At 39.1% G+C, this 17,831-nt stretch overlaps 1 protein-coding gene across 3 annotated transcripts in view; it reads left to right on the forward strand.

Moving 5' to 3' along the window:
* Positions 1–17,831, forward strand: part of AKAP6 (A-kinase anchoring protein 6) — a 383,693-nt gene that overhangs the window by 301,139 nt on the left and 64,723 nt on the right. The gene's annotated exons all lie outside the window — the stretch shown is intronic.

A 17,831-nucleotide genomic window follows, 5' to 3' on the forward strand; every position in this document is an offset into this window, starting at 1 on the left:
GTTAAAACTATTTGCTTTGCAGTCTGTCCGTTTCTTAATGCTTAACTCAAGATCCCAGTAAAATAGAAAAGAAAAGCTTTATTTGGGAAACTTGTACAATTCTCATCCCTTCAGCAAAGACAGCTTCCACTTTAGGAATTTCTATTTTTAAATTAAAAGATCAAAGTGCATGCTTGTTGAGAGAATATTGGGAACAGAGATAGAGGAGGATGAAGAGACTATATTATTATTTGTAATGTTTCTTGAAAGTGTAACAAAGAAGCAATCTCTTTTTTTCCAGTCTGATTTTCCTTCCCTAGCTCTTCTTTCCTTCCTAATTTTTTCCCTTCTGTCCACCCCGTCTCTTCTTCAACAATCAGCACTTAGATGCTATGATGATTGCACTGTATCGACACCTCTAGTCTCTTACATGACCAGTTTTCTTTGTACATCGATTAAAATTCATATGGCCACTAAACATGTGAATGTGTTAATATGTATATATGATTAAATTTGAATTAATGTGCATATCTGATTCAGTTTGAATGTACATGATGGGAAGATTTTTGTAAATATGGCCAAACATCTGTTCCTCAACATTCAGAAAATTATCGTGATAAAGTGAAAATATAATAATATATTGTAACAAACCCATGATCACAGACTAAGGATTGAAGTTTATGTTTTGGGACCCAGAGGGCTTGATTTCACTTTAGTGAATCTGAGACAGAATAGCAGATTATGGTGCAAGGGATGACTTTCTGCATGAGCTGGCTAGGTTGCCTCACTAGGGAAGTGCAAGAACCATTCAAGTGTTTGAAGGGATCTGTCTAGGAGATGTGAAGCTTAGGTATATATTGGGCCTACTTAACCTTAATTCTCCCATCCATCCATAGATTAAATTAGCTCACCTACGAATTAGTATTCCTGGTTCCATAATAGAATCCTTATGCATAATGGAACTTGGAGGGAGGCACACAGGTTGCATGAGGGAAGAGTCTGGAAGAGGCACCAGGAAGGCAGGCTCTGTGTTCATGGCTTGAATGCTAGTTGCATCATCACTGTAAATAGTTCTCTTAATAAAGAGCCAGTTTAGTTTACAAATATGTTATTACCCAACATGTGGTATGTGAGAATATGGTGGCAGAAGTCAGTCTGAATGAGGAAGAGAGTGTGATTAACAGGAAAACAAAGCAGCTCCTAGAAGCAGAGAAAACAGGCACAATGGAGAGCCTCTGGCCACTAGGAAAGCTGGATTTCCAGAAAAAAAATCTTGCACAAAAAATTAGCTTGTATACCGAGTTGATACACATGAAAAATTTAAGGTAAAGCTTTTTTACTATCTCATAGTGGGGGGAAACATAAGAAGTAAGTGACACACTGTTGCCAGGAATAACATGCAAAATGTAGCACAGCAGATAAAGGTGGCTGAGTACCATTACTCCAAGCAGTGTGAGATTGTAGAGAGACAGGCCACCAAGAAGCGGAAGAAGGAAGAGATACTTATGTTACACAGTTGGGAGCTTTGGTATCTGCATATATCTCTGGAAACATAAAAGATTCACTAATTAGAGACAGGATCATTTGTGAGACATGTGATTCCAGTTTACAGGAAAGATTCTTGAGAGAATCAGATCTGACCACAGAGAAATGCCTCCAAATAACAAGGGCATCTGAACTGTCTAGAGAAAGGATCAAAACAAAGATAGCCACTAATACAGAGCAAGTGCATAGGCTGAAGCTAAAGAAACCCAGGTACCAGGACAAAGGTAGAACAACCAAGAATGAAGGCATCATAGTCCTATGTACATCTGTGGAAACCAACATGAAATGTAGAAAACAAATTGCCCAGCTGTAACAGTGTAAGAAATAAGAGACATTTTATGTTCCAATGCCACAGCTACCCCAGGAAGAAAAAAGCAGTAACATATGCAGTGATTGAGGATTTCTGCTCTGTCACTTTAGCAGATGCAAACACTCTCAATATACATGTACTGCAGAAGGAGGATGCCAGCCATTCTACTCCCATATTTGCAACTAGGCTATTTGATCAACAACCAATTCAATTCCAGCTGAATTTTGGAGCCAGCTGCAATGTAATCCCCGCAACACTGATAAGCAGCAATATTAACTGGAGACATATGACCAGGTACTGGTGATGTATTATAATACCATTCTGAGGCCAATGGGCAAATGCAGGCTGCCAATAAGAAACCCACAAAATGACCTGCTATCACTTGGCGTTTATAGTAGTTGACACACAAGTGTACCACCCACTTTGTGGGCAGCAGGGCAGTGATCATAGGACAGTCCCAGAGTATCCCCAGTGTGAGAGAGGAAGAGAATAGGCCCCATGGGCCCTGTCAAGCATTCTAACAGGGCTTTACCTTTATTGAAACTAGCATGGAGTAGATCAGCAACCTAGTAGCGGTGAGAAAATTTTGAGTAAATTAGGATCTGCATTGATCCAAAACCACTTAACAGAGCATTGAAAAGACTACCCATTACCAACAATTGAGAACATACTACTTGATTTATCTAGGGCAAAAGTGTTCATGGTTTTTGAGGTCAAGAATGGGTTCTGGTATATTGAGCTAGATGACCCATCCAGTCACCTAACAACCTTTGCCACATCTTTTGGGAGGTACTGCTGGGAATTAATGCTTATGTGCATCATCCTGGCCTCAGAGGTGGTCCAGTGTAAGCTGAACCCTCCACTAGAGGGACTCCCACACATCAAGATTGTACATGATGACATTCTTATTGGAGAAGAAGAAGCAGTCAAGGAAAATGCAATCCAGGGCCGTGATAACAAGTTACTCCTAGTGAGATGCCAACAGCAGAATATTCAGCAAAATGTAGACAAGCTGAGGAGAACTAAGGTCCTCTACACTGAATGTCTATTGACTTCTGAGGAACTCTTACCAGACTCTGAGAAACTGAGAGCCGTTAAGGAAGTGCTCAAAACCAAAGAATGTGAAGGGAGTCTAGAAATTTATAGGAATGACCAACCATCGTTCCAGATTTTGTGCACACCTGTCAGAAGCCTGTGAACCCTTGAGATAGCTGACATGCGATGAAGCAGTGTTGGAATTGTAAGACAGCCAAGGATAGGCATTTGAAAAAGTAAAACTGATAATAAGCAAGGCACTGGTCCTAAAGGATTACAACGTTCTGGAGCAATGAGTGCCACAGAATGGTGCCTCAGAAGGAGGCCTAGGAGCAGGCCTGATGCATTTGCTTATAGTCCTCACAAATGCAGGAACGGGATACACTCAGATAGAAATAGAGCTACCGGCTGTGCCCTTTGGATTAGAATGATTCCATCATTTCACCTTTTGGCACAAGGTAGATGTGCAGACTGCTCACAAACCATTAGAAAACATCATGAAGAAGCGACTGCAACACATCGTAGTGAGATTGAAGCACTATGAAGTGAAGATAAGGTACTGCCAGAGGAGTAACTATGATGGCAGATACACTGACCAGGGCTTCCCTTCCAGAGTACAACACAGATGGTTCTGTGGAACAGGAAATAAAGTCTGTGGACATACTACAATGTCTTTGCATATCTGCTGGGAGGCTCAAGCAATCCAACAGAGAACTGAACAGGATGGGATGTGACATGCATTAAAACGATTCATACTACAAGTCTTAAGGAGCAAGTGCCACAGCAAGTCATGCTAGCCTAAGAGAGACAACAACAAAGATAATTAAAAGAAAAATGTAACAACCTGCATGGAACTTGGAGGGAAGCACATAAACTGCAGGAGTTTGGAGGATGCCACAGGAATCCAGACTGTGTGCACATAACTGGAATACCAGCAGCAGTTGCAGCACCTCTGTAAATAGTTCTCTTAACAAAGAGCCCATTTAGTTCTAGAAACATGCTGTCCTCTCATGTTGTTATCCTGCATGAAACATGATGCATCCCAAAACAGGGGTGTGTATTCTAATAAGGAGATACAGACACAAGCATTAAAATAAATCTTGCACCAGCATCCCAGATTATTATGAAGAGTCAAATGGATTTCTATAGAACCAGACAATTTTGACCAAAATTCTAACCAAACCAAGCCAGAACCTTTTTGATGGTTTGGAAGTGTTGTGACTAACTTCTTTCCCTCCCATTTATCATGCCTCCGGATGTCATTATTTCAGTCATAGTTGGAAACTGAAATGCTGAAGTACCATCAAAAAACATACATCTGTCGAAGTGGGTATTTACCCACGAAAGCTCATGCTCCAATACGTCTGTTAGTCTATAAGGTGCCACAGGACTATTTGCTGCTTTTACAGATCCAGACTATACAATAGTTTACAATATTTCTGGTCCAAGAAGAACCAAAAATATCAGTATCAAGTCTGTTCTAAGAAGATTTCTGGACCAGTTTTGCGGACAAAAGATGTTCAGCGAGATAAGGTACCTAAACCCTTGGGTGCTGATTTTGACCAAAGCAAATCTCCAAACTTTTTGAAGTTTTCTCATCCCTAGAAGTTTCCATGTTTGAAGGTTTCTCAGATACTGGAGAGATCCTCATAACATCACCAGTCACAGATGAACACAACAGCATGTGTACTGTTATTTAAATTGCCTGTATGCCCCTAAACATGTACTGGAGCTACATTATACCCTAAAGGTTGATGTACTATAATTATGTTTGCACAGCCATGCAAAAGTTTATTCTAACAAATCCTCAGTCCATTCTGTGAAGGCCTCCAATGTTGTGCACTCAAAAGAAGTATCTGTAGTTTCCTAATTTTCAGGCACTTTACACCAAATTCAGACCAGCTGTAAAAGAGTGCAAGTCCACGAAGTCCATGGAGTTACTCCCACTTATACCAGGCCAGGGCTTAGTGTTTATCCTTAGATTTAAAATATGCACATTCAAGGATTTTAGGGAGATTTTCACAAAGCAGGGCATGATTTAGTTATTCAACTTTTAGAGTCTTCAAGAGGGGGACAGTGGAGAGCCATTCCACGGATCTATAATAATAGTACATTTCCACTGTTTTGGGTTTATTCTGGGAGATTTTTGTTTTCTGGGCCAAATCCTGCTGTGTAAAGCATGGGTTCTTCAGTGGGGAAGAGGACACAGGGAACATCTTTCTTTACAGTTTACACATGCAGAACAGGGTTTTCCACTTATTACTCAATAGTGCTGGGCACCCAGGCCAGGATTCCCTAACCACTGGGTTACCATGGCCCTCAGGAGTGCAATCTCATTCGTAGGTGTGGTCAGTCAACATTAAATACTCTGCACGTCGAGCATTTGATAGCTGGTGTCGGTACTTACTCCTTTTAAAAGAGATCCAAAATATGTCTCAGCACATCTCCCACCTCTCCAGCCCCCATAAGCATTCTTGCATGAGATGACAGCTCCCTACTCTGCTTCTCTGTAATGGAAAGGGCAGCATTTTGATTAATGTGTGTGTCAAACATAAACATTTTCCATCACAAATTCAAATTTTGCTGCTGCTTTTCTGAAACTTTTTAATACATTAGATAACTCTTAATGGTGCTAGAAATTACAAAATTCAATTATTGGCATCCATGCTGTTAGACTAGATATGTGTTTTTAAAATGAACACAAAATAGACTAAAAAAACAATGTAGTTGTTTTTAAATAATTGTATTCTCTCCTGAGATATTTAAAATGTGCCCAACACTGACTTTCTACTTATTCCTAATTCAGTATGTATGTAGGGCTCAGCAGTGCTATTAATATGTGGGGACTCATCAGATTTTTTAAGAATGGCAGCATGAGTCTGTGAGGGCAGAACTCAGTCCAATATCTAGAGCCATATTTAAGAGTAGGCAGTTTCCTAGTGCAGAAAATATAATAGGGTTCAATGTCAAACCTATGAGGAATGATGCTCTATATTATTTAGACGTTCTCCTCCCTCTCCCAATAGACCATCTTTTTTTTCTTGCTGTGTTGATTCTGTATTTGGGACAAAACATGCAATAAAAAATTCTCTCCAAAGTTCATCACATCTTATCCAAAACCACCCAAAATATTTTGTTTAACTATTTTTATTTAAATTTGATCCTGCTGATAGGGATTCCAGTATGTGATTGCATTGAGCTGAGAGGCAGCAAACTGTGGGCTTTTCCAGAAGGCGACTTGCCCCGTACTAGCAGCTCAGGCCATAAGTCATTTACATGGGGAATTAAAAGTTTTTATAGGAAAGGAACTGATATTGAATGGAGGGATACTGAATGAGGTTAAAACTAGGGAGAAAACTAGTGGTGGAGGGGAGGGACAGAATTTTTTTAAATTGTGAATTCATAAAAAAATAGAACAGATAATAGGACTAAATAGAGCAGACAGTAAAATAAATATTACAGAAGACATGAAAGAATACTGCAATAGCTTCTCAGTGTAAGAGTGTCTTCAGGATATAGAACACAGTATGTTTTCCCAAGGGAAAAGCTCCTAGAAACACAAACAATGAGCTGAGGGGACAGGAAGATGGTTTAAAGGCTCTTCATGCCATGCCTATCTTGGATTCAGCCAGTGACTGGAATGGTCCTCAGGGTAATACACACAAGTCTCCAGGTTGTTCTGTTGTAAGCCAGCTGCCAGTTACCCCAGGGTCTTTCCCATAATCATGGATCGTCATTGTAAAGGATGGTCCCAGCCATTCCTTCTTTACTCTGTCCACTTCCATCTGGCAGGTAGTGTAACAGCTGCTCTGGTGGCCTTACAACACTGGAAGATTCCCCTAAGCCGGAGGAATCCTCTAGTTGATTTACAATAGCCAGGGCCGGTGCAAGGATGTTTCACGCCCTAGGTGAAACTTCTACCGTGCACCCTCCCCCCCCCACGGCATCTCCCCCCCTTTGCCCTGAGGCGATCCCTCCTGCAGCAGCTCCCTCCCTCCGCCCTGAGGCGCCCCCCTTGCGGCAGCTCCCCACCTCCCACCCTCTGCCCTGAGGCACCCTGGCCCCCCCCCGCCCCAGCTCACCCCTGCTCCATGCACTAAGCTGATTGTCGCCCAAGCCTGGGAGGCGGGAGAAGTGAAGCAGACACGGCATGCTCGGGGAGGAGGTGGGGCAGGGGTGAGCTGGGATGGGGAGTTCCCCTGTATGCCACCCCCCCCTTACTTGCTGCAGGCAGCCCTCCTCGTGCCCCCCTGCCCCAGCTTCCTCCGCCTAAATGTCGGCAGCGACCGGGGCAGCCAAAGATCCAGCCACCGTGGTCACTGCCGAAGAAAATGGCGCCTCCAAAATCCTAGTGCCCTAGGCGACCGCCTAGGTCACCTAAATGGTTGCCGTGGCCCTGACAATAGCTTTGTGTTGGTGGACTGAGGCAAGGTGGCTGTACAGCCACAAATCTGGGCTATGTTTGTTTTACCACATCCCAAAATATTGGTCTGCTAAGCTTGGTATTGTGCCTCAAGTAGTGGCCAATACTTGACACTTTGAGGTAGGCGAACAACACAGTTCTACTTTATTATCTTTGGGTTTTTGTTCCTTTACTTAAAGCTATTTTCCACAAATGTCTGCTTTTTTCTCTTTTAAATGTCTAATTAGTTCATTTGGCCACCAGGTGGCCTACCACACTGTATTGTGCATTGTACATCCTGGCTCAGGTCTTGAGAAATGCACATAACAATATTTATTAAAACTTCTTTTGTTATATGGCATTGTATTGTGGATGTGACAGTGTGAAATTTGTTAACTCTGCATTTTATGTTCTACTGAGCAAATGTAAATGTATTCACACTAATGGGACTTTTCAGCATTTACTGTGAACGATTGCAAAATTAAAAACATGTAATGTCCTTAAAGTTTTTTTGCATGGCTTAAATATTCAAACCTTTTTCTTAAGTGCTTAATGGATTTACCAAAGGACAGTTAACTTCTATCACTGCTGTTTCTTCAACACATTATTAAAGAGGCAAAGAATAAAATCAATATAAAGGCAATTCTTCAAATGTCAGTATCTAATGTCAATCATCAATGAGCTGGAAGAATTACATTTAATAGGGTTAATGTAGTGCTAGTGTAGACTGTCAGTGTATAAAGTTACTCTGAGCCATTCTGAAATATGTATCCATTGCTTAAATTTATTTAAACTTAAGTTATATAGCAATGTACTATAACAATTAGTGGAAGAATCTAAATTATAGATTGTAGATTTGACCAAAATACTCTAGTAAATTCAAAAATACTAAGAACTCTGTTGTTTTCCTTTAGTATAATTAATAAGTGTAAAATGGTTGTTGACCTAGAAAGGAAACTTAATGATGGTTAAAAAAAGCAACTTTACTCAGACATCAGCACAATGTAATAACTATTCAGGAAGGATGTATCATCTTAATAATAGAAGTTTCTTATTTTTCCTGATGTTTTTAACAAAATGTCCATTTTGAAAGATGTGAGTAATAAATTAGAGGAACTATGTGGTCCCCTTTGTCCCTTAAAGCTTTCTTTTCCCTTCTCCATATAGAATAACTAGATACCCAGCATAGAGTAACAGAGAAACATCACTGAGTAGAATATCCGTTGAAAGTTGATTGATTGTTGATATCAGACAACTTGCTTCCAATCTACAGCTTGTTGTACAGTACCTATAACTTACAGGTTCGTATTTGAGCTGTCACACTAGCTCTGATGACATGTATGACTATAGGCGTTAGCTGTCCATAAAAGCAGCACCAAAATGGTCTTCAAGGGATGCCAGTAAAGGACAAGTTCATATTTATATTCTAAATCTTTCCTAGGAAATTCAATTACAAGTAATCACTGTAATTCCATATTCCCTTCTGAGCCTTCTTCCCTAGAAATCTGTATGGTTGAAGGAGATTCAGACTTCCCTGAATTCACTTCAGAATATTTGACTGCAAGCCTTTCTGTCCTGACTTTTCCTATCAAAAGGTTGTTTTCAAAAGAATTTTGGCACCTTCGTGCATTTCTGACCTTCTTAAAGATAAAATACCAACTCCAAATTTTAATATATACCTTTTTCCATTTCTTTATGTAAATTTCAAAAATTAAAATGCAAACCAGTCAGAATATGGAATTATCATTCATTACCTGCAAATAGGAAAGTGTAGCTACAACACTGTGTGGCCAACATGGACACAGCTGACATGTGGCAGAGGGACTGGAAACATTAGGGGCCCAGAGTCACTTGTCTGCCAGCCTCACTTTGTGACAAACATTGAAAGCTCACAAAGTGAACCTAAAGTGGCCAGAGATCTGCACTGGAGAATTGCCTTCATGTAGGGGGAATCTTTACCACTGCCACCAATCTCCACTACCTCCTCCCAGCATAACGGAAGGTAGGGAAAATGCCAGAAGTAGGGTGGAGGGATATGGCAAGAGAAGGCAAGGAAATGGGATGGTGGAAGTTAAAGCTGCTCTCATGCAGCTTCAGTTTATGCCACAGGTGGTGGCTGAGAATCAGAGAACTGTGACCGGTACCCCATTAGCTCTGCTCACCACTGCCCCTAAGCTCTATTTAGGTGCGTTAGAGAATCATGCTGTAGAGTTGTACAAAATGTGGACACTTGAGGATCATAGGCTTTTGTGTGACCATTTTGGCTCACATGAGTTGACAAGCCCAGACACTCAAAACAAAACTCAACTGAGTCCACCGAATGTTTGGCTTCATGTCAAATTCCTGCAATAACACTATGTTCTGTAGGGTTTCCAACCACAACGGTTTAAGCCATAGGCAAAAGTATAACAACATAAAACAGCTGGAAACTGAAGCTAGACAAATTCAAACTGGAATAAGGCATACATTTTTAACAGTGAGGGTAGGAACCAAAATCCAAACATTTTCCTCCTTTTTTTCTCCTTTGTTTTGCCCATTCTACATAAAGGGCATTTCTACCTAATTTCGTTTTTCTTAAGTTTTGTCTAACTTGCCTACCTTGAGGAGCTGATACCGCTTTATTATTGAATCAGTCATAGGACTGGAAGGGACCTCGAGAGGTCATCTAGTCCATGAGTGATATTAGTAAGAAGTGGATCCTGAATCTCATTTTCTAAGACACTGAAGGTTACAAGAATTTTGCAATTTATTGTGGATGGTGTATTTTATAGAGACAATGGCCATACTACTACCACTCCTTAACTAATGTTCGGTATTGCAAATAAGATACTACTGGTTAGTCTTCTAAAAACAGAACATGTCATGGAAGTCACATTCTGCCCACCCCCGCATTAGCTCACCTTGAGTAAAAAAATTGCTTATGTCCCAGATTTTTAAAGGTTTTAAGTGTTGCTGCATTCGGTATTGCAATGCCTAACTGCTTTAGGAGCCTACATCTAATTTTCAAAATGATTTAGTCACTTATGCCTAAATCCCTTTGGCTTTCAATGGGGATTTAGCTCCTAAGGTCCTAAATTACTTTTAACAATGAGATTTAGGGTGGTAAAGCTTTTAGACCAGCAGTTCTCAAACTGTGGGTCAGGATCCCAAAATGGGTGGTGACCCGTTTTAACCAGGTTGCTAGGGCTGGTGTTAGATTTGCTGGGGCTGGGGCTGGGACTGAAACCAAAGTCCGAGCCCCACCACCCAGGGCTGAAGCCCTCAAGCTTCGGCACTCCCCCAGGGTGTGAGGGGCTTGGGCATTGGCTTTGGACTCCCTGCCTGGGGTGGTGGGGTTCGGGCTTTGGTCCCCCTTCCCAGGGTCTTGTAGTAACTTTTGTTGTCAGAAGGGGGTCACGGTGCAATAAAGTCTGAGAAACCCTGAGTTAAACATTGCAGTGCTGAGGGCAGCAACACCTAAATAGTTTTTAAAAAATTGCGTGAGACAAGGTGGATGATGTAGTATCTTTTATTGGACCAACATCTCTTTTTGAAAGCGACAAGATTTCAAGTTCCACAAAGCTGTTCTTCAGGTCCCGTAAAAGATATTACCTCATCCACCTTGGCTCTCTCATATCTTGGGACCACCATAGCTACAATAACTCTTCAAAAATCTAGAGTTATGTGACCCTCTTAATTATCAATGAGGAGGGAATGCATCTATACCAAAGTGTTCATAATTCCATCAGGATGTATCTGTCTGAAAATACATACCTGCTACTGCATTAAGAGAGTCATTGGTCCTGAGTGCCTACTTATCCTGGTTCATGTAGTTTGTTTAGAATGAGATGTTCCACCATCTATTACACTTGATAGCATTAAGAAGAAAATGATTATCAGAATTTTTAACACAAGAGTTAAATATTTTTTCCCATATGAAAACAATTCAATAACATTTGCGAGGTGAACAATTTATAGGCAACTCCTTTAATTAATTTAAACCATTATCTAATTTGAGAAAGCACATGGAAGAACTTTTAATTCAGTGATAGAAATGGCACTAATGAAATGTGCATGTATGAATTTTGTTTCATATAAGTTTCCTCCTCCTTGAAATGTGAATAAAAGCCAAACATCTGGATTATGTTTAAATAGCCTGAATTTCCAGTTTTTAGAGAGATTCAATCTATTTTGACACTGTACACTTAGCCTTTACATTTCTGCATGTTGTTATCATTACTTGCCATTGTAAAAAAAAAAAAAAAAAAAAGTCCAGATTTAAGCAAATTTAGATTCTCCTGATGCTAAGAATATTTTTTAAAATAGTTCCTGCTGTACCATACACGCAACCATACTTTAGGCTACATCAGCATTTCCAATATAAATGTGACCTTTTTTAAGACGCTTGTAATTTGACCATAAAAATAAAGTCTAAACCCAGGAGAATTTTTTTTCTTTTCATATCAAAAATGATTGAAAACAATTAAACTATGATTTATATAAAAAGGTGAAAAAACCAAATTTTGACCTTTTAACCATTTTTAAATCACGTTTTTAACATACTTATTAGTACATTAACCCACAATATGCACTTTACTGATGCAAATGATGACATTTTTAAGTGTTTAAGAATTTTTGTTAACGACACCCCTGATTTGTATTGGAAAAGTGGCTACTAGGTATTACATTTCAAAACATTTTCAATGTGTACTGTATACCAGGATATTACATATTAATTACATAACATTGTAAGCATGAATTGATGTGGTATTAAAACAGCATTGAAATGGTACATCATGATGACATTACAGTTAGTGAAGTTATGCTGCATTATGCCGATGAGCCATATATATTCACTGAAGACGCATTTGCAAGCACTGTGGATCCACTGAGGTGTGCCAACACTTGACATAACACAAGAAGCAAACCGGAGCACAGTACTGAAACTATTAGCCTTTATTTAGTTTGGAGGCAGCAGGAAGGTGGGTTTATAATAAAGGAAGAGCTTTTTTATATCAACATTGGACCAAGTCTAGAAATCCTCACTTACAGTCCAGTTGGCTCCCCAAGATCTGTGAACATAGGGAACATGTAAAGTGGATTTCAATTCTCCCATACAGGAGAGTTCAGACACTGCCATGATACTGTCACCCCAGACCAACTCATATGGTCAGTATCCACATGGGCAGAAAGGGTAGGACGCAGCAGGCCGAATAAAGAGCCTTTCTTTGGATAGTGACAGAGATAGGGCTGGTGGGATGCACGTTATCACTGATTGGCCTGCAAAGATTCCAAGAATGGTAATACAGCCCAATGCTTTATTTCTTTCCCCACTGTTCTCCAGAAGAGCTGTAACCAGAAACTGTTCATAATAGCATGATTTCATTGGAGCTATGCTGCCATTAAGTGGTGGGAGGAGGAAACCAATAGCGTCATCCCTAAACCAAATGGTGTCCCCCTCTCCATTTGTTAAACTTGAGTACTTCACAGCATCCTGAGCTTGGTGTCCTCAAACCGAGCCCCTGAGTCACCTGCCCCTAAATCCAGCCCTGGAAGCCACCATGAACACAGAACACTTTCATGGATTTTCCTGGTCTCCTGTGGCTACTTCAAGACCCTTACATATATCTGGGGAAAGTACAGATTTGGAGCCTCAGCTCATTCTGCAGTAGAGAAAACCTTCCTCCCCACTCCAAGGAACAGTGTGGGAGCAACTCTGGGAGAGGAAGTACACAGAGAGTTCCCTTAACTCACACTTGTGTGTTTTACCACAGGAGAGGGTAATCCATCCCTCTATTTTTAATCTGTCCTTACTCGTTCAAAACACGTAGTGACCTCCTGAGTAAAGATAGAGTAAAGACTTCAGGAAATTCTGTCCATGAAAAATACAAAGGGAATTAACTACACAAGAACATCTGTATCAAAATCAAAAATGGTTGTGATGCAGCATGACAAAAGTATATTAATTTGTAATTAACTCTTTGGTGCTTTTAGGGAAGGTTTGATCTGTGTATCATATCTGCCGCAAAACCTAGGCAAAGCCGGATGAACAGAGGATGAAGTGAGATCCTCAGTTCATAATTTTCTTTCTTTGTGGGTTTCTGTCAAACCCCCTCATGTTATATTGGCATCTTTTTATATGTAAGTATAGGGCTCTGCCAGATTTGGTTAGAGATACACTATTTTAAGTCTTTCTTTGACTAGTGGTTTTGAGCATCCAGTATGTAACAGTTGCTTCTTGAACTTTGTGCTCCCGGGCCTAAACATTTCTTCACAGCGAAGTAGGTTTCCTGTCACTGATGGGCTGAACATTAATCATGCAATGAGTTCGGCATGCCCTGACTCTGAAATTATTCCAGTGAGGATATATACCTGTTAATCCAAAGTCCTGAGGAGCTCACTGGTTTTCTTATTTCTCTTACAGAAAAACTTCTTCATGCCACTAAATAATTTTAAATTGAGAACTGGTTTAGAAACTGCTGCACACAGTTCCATAACAGAGTTATAACAATCTTTAGTCCTACCTGTTAACAGTGTTATAATACAGTTGATGCATTTCCAGTCATAACACAGACCCATGACACAATAAACACACTCCATGTTCATATGGATCCCTAGACCTCATCTACACAATAGTGGAAGACTGAGCTATGGTGAAAAAAAACAGTAGGAAAAATTTCGGTAGCCAGTTGACAGTGGTGCTAGCACTGGTGCTAAGGTGCTAGCAACAGAGAGAGAATTTCACAAATTCCTCCCTGTAGATCCACCCAAAGGGCCTGTCTAAACAGTCAAATTTACCAGCTTTGATGACTATGTTATGACTGGAAATGCACCAATAGTATTATAACACTGTTTGATCTTTCCTGTACTAATGGGTGGAAAAGTGTTATTACTATATTATGGAACTGTGTTTTAACACAATCTTCTGACATGGTTTATTTGGCTTTGTAGATGGGCCATACATGTATGCATCTAGTGGAATCTCATACCCTGATTACCCTGGATGTAGGAATTCAAAGTATGGTGTTTTGGCTATATGTTCTTAGGAATTTAATTATGTTTAAAATCTGATTAATAGTGTAGTAAATAACTGATATTGCTACAAAATTGCATTCTGGAAGGTAATGGGATTGAATTTCAACACAAGTTGACACTCAATTAAAATTTCCATATATCTAGTGAATTAGCCAGTTCTTGGCTGCTGTAGTAGGGTGGATGTCTTCCTGCTTAACTGAACACCGAACAAGATAGGCAAAATGTATAATAAAGCTAAATCAAGGTTTAATGTATCTGCTAAAATGTTATTGTTTGTATCAGACCAGACCAAAATCAGTATGCAGGTTTTTTTAAAAAGCCATTCATGTTTTAAACAAAAATTCTCTATATTTATAGTAATGAAGCTGCGGGGGCCAGGGGGAATTAAAACCTCCTTACTGAATTACTGCTATCAACCAATAGATCCATGGGGCTTGTTCAGCTAAAAGCCACAACAGACTTTGTAATGCAATGATGTAATCTTGGCTTTGTGTCATTTATATTCAACCTAAAAAAACAATTTTCCTGAATAGACAGGCTGACAACAATATTGTTCAGTGTTGGTTTTTATTTGGATTGTTTCCAAATGGTTCACATGCCTCCACAATAATACATCATGCCTGCTTAAGTTTTTACTCTGAATTCCTAAGTTTCCCTTTTTTTCTTATATTTTATTTTTCTTTTAAAGTCCTAGTTATGTTTGTGAAACTAACCAGCTTGGCCACAAAATTAGGATGTATCTTGCAGAGTGCATTCATTTTACTTTTTGCATATTTTTCCTGAGGTCATGTCAAGGTTAGTTTGAATTCCATCCTACATTAAGACTTCTTTCACAGCTATTTAGCTCTGCAGCCTACTCCCCGCTGGGGTCTGCCCCTTGGGCACGTCAAAGCTTCAGACCTGACAAATCACACACAGATGAAGCTGTACAGTTTTTTAAACAGTTTCATCAGTAAGATTTTTTCTTTCACTATACTTTTTTTTTTTCCATTGGAGTTTATTCTCTGAATTACAATATCAGGAAAACTAATTTCTGTATGGAAAATTCTCTTTCACATCAAAGCTGTAAAATAGCATTGGCATTGTACAGTAAATTCCATTACCAGTCTTCCAGTTACTGAAAGTGCTGCAGATACTTTAATTAGTGACAGGCTATAGCTTCTTGTCTAGTAACTGTAATTGTATTGTTAAAATCTATTTGTACAGGAGATCTTAGTATTCTGAAGATTGAGAAATATTCACAATCTATGGACTAGATTGTGAATCCATTAATCATGCTGCTGAGCAGTTAGTTACTCACAGGAGTAGCCTTACTGACTTCAGTGGGGGACTACTTATATGAGTAAATGCTCACTAGCGTGAAGAAGTGAGTAAGTCTCTAAATTCAACCTCTGTGGGACCTAACAATTTGTGTGTGTGTGTGTGTGTGTGTGTGTGTGCGTGCGCATGCCTGTGTGAGTGCTTGTGCATGCGTGCAAGTTCTTATAAAACTGATTACCTTCAGAAACATAACTGTGACTTTCAACACACGCACACACACACAGATTGTGTATATGTATATTCACAAAAACAGTTTGGCAATTCATTTTGTAACTTACAGTTGGAAATATATTTTCTAAAATTGTTAGCAAAATACTCCTATCTGTAGTTTAGCATTTGTGAAACTAATGGTGCAACACCATTTCCTGTTTAATTGATGAAGTTAAAATGCTTGGCTGCTAATGAGAGTATTAGCAAACAATATACCCTTAACAGGCTTAAGCAGCTCAGGATTTTAAAAGCAGCTTACTGTCCTCCTCATTTTTATAAGACAAAATGTACTGCCTTCTACAAATTACTTGATCGACTGATGAAGTGCCATAATTATAGCTGTATTGCAATTTTGACAAAGCCACAAAAACTGATTGTAGTTCAGTCCCCACTCTAGACACACAACTCTTTGCATTACAAAACCCAGTTTTACTGGTCTAATTCTTATTCAGAACAAAGTACACCTGGCGATGTTAACGGTATACTAAAAAGAAAACTTAAAACCTAGGAAATAATAATATTGGAGCATGACTTTTTTTTCTTATAGTTAGTTCACTGGGAATGGTATCTAATGAAGAGTTGTCTAAAGGGTTGCTTGTTTGGAACTAATTAAAGACAGATCTCCTAAATAGGAAAAGGATCATGGGAATTACATTAGGTGTCTGGAGACTTGTTATTCTTTTGGCACTCTGAGTAGATCGTTGAAGTTGTTAGGGATTCTAGAAATAGGACAACCTAATAAAATCTTCTATTTTTCTGGTTATTGGACAACTTCTCCTCCCCCCACCACCCCGAAAGATTTGTGTCAACAGGCTAGAGGCTTGAAGAAAACATTTAAACATTTGTGCATTAACACATTATGGTGAAAAGAATCTTGTACTTTCACTCAGTGCATTTCAACCTTCAATTAATGTGAAAACACTACAGTGCCTATGCAACTTCTCTTGCCTAGTGGTGCACCATTTATCATTGCAGTTTTACATTGACCTTGACACCCACTTCATTAGAATAAAGATTGTCTACCATTTAGGTTACATTGTTCCTCTGCACAGAGACCCCATGCAAATTTCTGTTCAGATAGAAGAGCTGTGAGCCTGTCAGAGGTCATCTGCATTAAATGATTGCAGCTATTTTCCAACTGCTGCTTTTCATTCTACTCAATTCAGGTTAGGAGGATCAATCAAGCCCTCTGCCTGAAACAGTGGGACTGCTGGGAATATAACTGTTTTTGGTGGTAGTGGATATGCCCTAAACAGTATTAAATATTTAATATAAACTCATTAAAGGGCATGCAAAGTATTCAAAAATATATTACATTTATAGTAAAATTTAAATGGTTGGGATCACCTTCCTTCAGAAAAGCAGAACAATGGGTACCAATTGCATATTTTTTTATTGTGGGCAAAATGTAGTTCACAAAGTTACTAAGCCTTCTCTTTGCTTGCTGCTGAAAAGATGAATGTGAAAAACTGAAGTAAAATCCAGATTTCCTATTTTTGTAAACAAAAAATGCAGGGTGTTTGTTTTGGTTTTGTTTCTGTTTTCAGAGGAGGGGGATTACTCAGAACTGAAGTATTAAGATTCGTTTTGTGTCTGTCTATTTATAAATAGACACAATGTGCATATTTATTATTTATTTTATATAAAAAGAAGAGTGAATGGAAATAAGTTACCAGTTTCCTCCTTGAGTTTTCTGAGTGATATAATTGGAATTAAATTATTAATGGGAGAGACTTTAAAAAAATTGTTTTATGATCTTCTATTAGAGAATTTGCAATTCATTTTAATATTTGTAGTTTGATTTATATTAAAGATAATGCAATCTATGTCCAATTAACAATACATGGCCAATGTAATATGATTTCCAGATCATGGAAATGAAATAAGCTAGAAGAGAAAAAACTGATTCTTAACCTCAGATGTAATTTGCTGTGAGAGTTCTGGCAATTTTAAATGACATTGCACTTTTTAATTTTTCCAAAGGCTCAGCAGCAAATTTATCCCAATCAAGAAAAC

Source organism: Gopherus flavomarginatus, chromosome 5, assembly GCF_025201925.1.
Source record: "Gopherus flavomarginatus isolate rGopFla2 chromosome 5, rGopFla2.mat.asm, whole genome shotgun sequence".
Lineage (NCBI taxonomy): Eukaryota > Metazoa > Chordata > Testudines > Testudinidae > Gopherus > Gopherus flavomarginatus.